We start from the raw sequence: 4,863 nt of genomic DNA, 5'->3' as shown, positions 1-4,863 counted from the left end.
AGAACAGTGAGGAGATGAGCAGCTTCAAAGGGAAATGAAGTCTCTTAGGAAGGCAAGGAGAAAGGAAGGGAGTGTAGGGAGGAAGAAGCATCTCAAGGAGTAGATCAGGGGGGTACAAAATCATCAGAGGATTCATTAGGACATTATCATGTTCTTGGCTTCTCCTGGTGCAACTTTGAGTCAATAGGTGAAGAGATCAGGAATTGAGTGATATTCATTAAAAGACACCACAATTTCCACACTCTGAGAATAGACAGTTTTCTCTCCGGGAGACTGAGCGAGAGGCAAAAAGAAAGAAATACACAAGCCTAGGCTCTAAAAACCACATCATCTACAGAGAAAGAATTCAGAATTCTATTTGTCTTCTTACCCCATCATGGCTTTGAAAAAAAGACTGGAGAAATATCTTAAAATTTTCAAGTTCTTGACATGTCACTGTTAAGCAATTTCTCTCATCCTGTCTCAAGCTGGATCTGAGTCAATAGCTAAGTACATGATCATTGGTTAACAAAATTTCCTCTACAACTCTAAATATTTTTCTGACAGCCTTATCTGAACAAAGGCCTCTAGACATTAGCCAATCAAAAGGGCAGTTGGTTTAGGTAGAACTGAGGAGCTCAGGGGACTGGCTTAATCCTCTATATTCCTAGGCGATAACAGCTCAAAAGCAGAATTCTAGACTCATTTGCTAAGAAACTCGAACTTTTAAAAAGGCAGAGAGGATTTTCTCACAACCTTTGCCACTTGTGAATTAAAACAATCAACTTGAACTCCTAGATGAGTCTGCTGGGAACTGAAGAGAGGGAGGGTAGCAGAAGGGAATTTGGAACCTGTGAGCAAAGTCAAAATTTTCCCTTAGGAACATACTGGCCATATGGATCTTCAGTGAATTCACTAGGGATCTGAAAAGAAACAGCTAGCCTCTAGACCATCTTCACATGTGTGTACGAGATGGGTTTATTTATTCAACAGGACTTAGTATCAGTCAAGTGAAATTTTTTTAAAATTAGTATTTTGTCATACAAGAAATATATAGTCATGGAAAAGTGTATAAGCAGAACATAAGTTTCAGTAGCTTTTCTGTGATCTTTCCTATTCTTATGTTATCTTACAGATCAGGAAAGCCAGTGGAGAAGTTTCCAGTTGTTAAAGACACATGGTCTACGATAGCCAGTAACTGGAAAAATACCTACAGGATTCAGTATTATCCCAGACATGTTCTTAGATATAATATAGGAATAATAATGACATTTTAGGTTGCCAAGGAATTACTGTTATCTCAAGGGCCAGTATCAAGTAGTTATCAAAAGGCTTTCATAATTTACTTTTTCTACATAGTTACCTGGATAAATGGCCAAATGTCACTTTAGTACAGCTGGAAGAAAGGTTCAAGGTATTTACATGTGTGTATCTGCATAAGATTATTTATTGTGACATCATTTGGAATAGCAAAAGTTTGAAAACAATCCAAATGCCCAACGGTAGACAGCTGGTTAAATACACTATTGGACATCCACACAATTGAGTACTCAGCTGGAAAAAGAAATGGGGAAAATCTCCATGTATTGTTATGGGTATCCAGGATACATTGCCAAGTAAAGAAAGCAAAATACAGGGTGGTCAATATAACATACTAATTTCTGAGTAGCAAGAACACACCCATATGGATACATACAAACACAGTACGTATATGAGTGTGTGGGGGGGGGGGTGTATAAGGCATCTTGAAAAAGTCGATGGAAAGATTCATATTATTTTTTTAATTCCCCATATGGATACATACAAACACAGTACGTATATGAGTGTGTGTGTGTGGGGGGGTGTATAAGGCATCTTGAAAAAGTCGATGGAAAGATTCATATTATTTTTTTAATTCCATTTTTCCACAAACTTTTTGAAGTACTCTCGTATATATGAAGTTTGTTTAGTTTTCAAAAAATAAACATTGGAGGTATAATATAAAAGCAAATAAAAATGATTACCTATGAGGGAGTGAGAAAACAAACAGGGTGGAGGAGATAGGGATGAAAGTGACATTGTTTTGAATGTGCTTTGTTATATAGTATTAACTTCTGGATAATCTGTTTTATAAAATAAAAAAAGAAAAATTAAATTAAAAACTCTAAAATTTTTTTTAAAAAAAACAAAAAACAATGAGCCTAGTTGTATAGCAAGGTGGTGATATAACTGCCACAGAAAAAAATTATTTCAACTGACCTTAGATTATAGAATATTGATGGCTGTTTTGGTGAAAGAGATACTTCATTCAGTAGTCTTATTGTTAGTAATAATATCAGTATTTTAAAAAACTATTTTATGTATATTTGAAGGACAAAACAAGTGTTGATATTATTAGGAATATACAATTCAGTGTGGGAACAAAGTGAGACAATATAAAATCAAAGAAGTAAAATTTTAGCAGTCTTAAAATTGACTTTGAAACATTTATAAACTTGTTACATTTTTTTTTCTTTAAAAGGCTCTGTCCATTGAAAAAGCCTAGAAGCGATGATAAAGTAGTAATGATCACCTATGGCACCCTGCGTTTGGTTTCCAAATACTATCAAAGAAACCAGGATTCCTTAGACATGTGGCTGACTTCCAATTTAGAGCATAATGTGTACATGACAAATCTAGGATCATTTTTGTGCCAGAAAGTAGGAAGCCATATAGCCTATTATGGTTATCAAAAGGACACAGGAACCAGCCCACATGCCAAGGATGGAATATTTTAATTAAAAATAACAACAGAAATTGATTAAACACAATGAATATATAAAACATACATGACTTAGTGATAATGCACAATTATTCAATCAATCAATTAATAAAAGGACAGAAAGAAAAAGCTCATTGGACACTAAGGGAGGTAGCACTGAAAATTTATTACTAAAGGAAAAGTAAGTAGTTATCAAGCTTTCTAGTACAAACTGTATTTCCAGGTAATCAAAGAAATCCTATGTGATACCAGAATTTCAGATGATTTGCAGCTAATAAATGCAGAAGGAATCATAAAATTAGAAAATTTCTATTTTAAAATTTCAAATGAAATAATTGCTTCAGGCAATGGTTATCAGTGGATGGTAAATATCTTTAAGTAAAAGAAAGTTGAAAAAATTTTACAATGGGGATAAGACTGTCATCACTTGAACCCACTGATCAATCTTGTCATCAAAAAAGTGGGTAACCAGAAGCCATATTTCTTTTGATGTAACACAACATGAAGTATACACCTCCCCTTATGAAGTACATTTAAGAAAGGACTTGTGTTTTCTCAAATGTGGAATAGAGGGACAAGTTAAATAGCACGATAAGGAGGCAAATCAGCTAAATCCAGAATGTGGATATTCCAGAGGAAAACTGTGGATTTCTTCAACAAATCAATGGCAATCACGATTTCCAAATCTTTTCCACTTTCCCAGAAACTGTGAAGACTCCTGCCTTGGCAGTGGTGTAAGCTTCTTTTAGCATACAGGACAGCCCTGGCTCTCCTGTTGAGTACAGCCTCCAGAATCTATCACCTTCTCTAGTATCTGACTACTTTCAGCAGTATTCCTTGTTCATTATCCTGCATGGCCACATCACAGATCAGAATTGGGAAGACTGCCCTTCTTAGTGGCTCCATAGCTTTCACTGCCTGCTTTCTATAGGTGTCCAGTGCTTTGATGCCAGGAGTTTTCTTTAGGGATGATCAAATGCTGGTTTTTGCAGGGCAAGCTCCAGTCATTTCCCTGTGTAAGTAGGTAGTCATAGCCCTAGCATCTTGAATCAACTTGATTTTAAGTCTGAAGATCCTATTATTTTAATTTTACTTAGCAAGCATGCTCTGTACCTCTCTCTCTCTCCCCCTCACTCCCCCCTATTCATTGGGCTACCTTGAGGCTCTCTGAATCGATGGACTTGAGTGAGATAGCAACAATAAAAACCTCCTTTTGCTGGTAGGTTTTGGTCTTTTGTGTGGGAGGAATTTAGTCTTACCTCCTATTATGCCTGTTGCATCAGAGTCAGTGCTTATAACTGCATCAGTTTCTGATATAGAAGAAATGAGCATTTCACCCCTGAAAATCTCTAAATTTACAGAACTCTGTTAATATAGATGGTTAACTGCAGGCAGAAAGTAAATTAGTAAAGCTGTATTTTCTTTCCATTTCTTTTTGTAGGAAGGAGGATTCTAGCTAGAATTTATCTTTCATAAGACTTTGCTGAAGTTGGCAGAAGGCAGACAACACCCACCTAGAATTTTACTATCATTTCCTCTAATACTGTGTCATCAGTCAGTATGTGGTTTGCTTTTCAAGGTATTAAAAATGAAATTTTGTTCAAATAATTTATTATAGTTTAACTAGGGCCTTGCACTTTCTAATCTGCAATTTTTAAACCCTTGCTGCCTATTGCTTAACTGCTTGCACCAAACCTATGACAAATAGCTTTTGTTAAATGGAGCATTCCACTTCCTGGAATCAAATTCTATATTTTTTAGGATAAGATTTATTTACAAGTATCTGAGACCAAAATAATAATATCTACAATATCTTAAACAATACAGAATTTTATTGTTCTCATGTAAAAGCACTCCAGGGTTGGTATGATGGCTCTATTGCCCAAAGACTTCAGCATCCCAGCAACTTATATCTGTACTTATATGAATAGCTTCCATCCCCAAAGTCATGTAGCAGGCTCCTGCATGATAGATGCAGTCTAGCAAGCAAAAAAGAGAAATGGATAAGAAAAAAGTGGAAAAGGGCAAGAGCCAACACTCTTTCAAGGATGGCTCCTTGAAACTTTCACTTTATACTTCATTGGTTTGAATTTAATTAAATGGCCACGCATAGCTGCAAGAAAGACTGGTTAAAAAATTATGCT

The sequence above is a fragment of the Galeopterus variegatus genome, unplaced genomic scaffold (genome assembly GCF_000696425.1).
Source record: "Galeopterus variegatus unplaced genomic scaffold, G_variegatus-3.0.2 Scaffold10420, whole genome shotgun sequence".
Taxonomy (NCBI): Eukaryota; Metazoa; Chordata; class Mammalia; order Dermoptera; family Cynocephalidae; genus Galeopterus; species Galeopterus variegatus.
Note: the sequence above shows the minus strand (reverse complement) of the source record.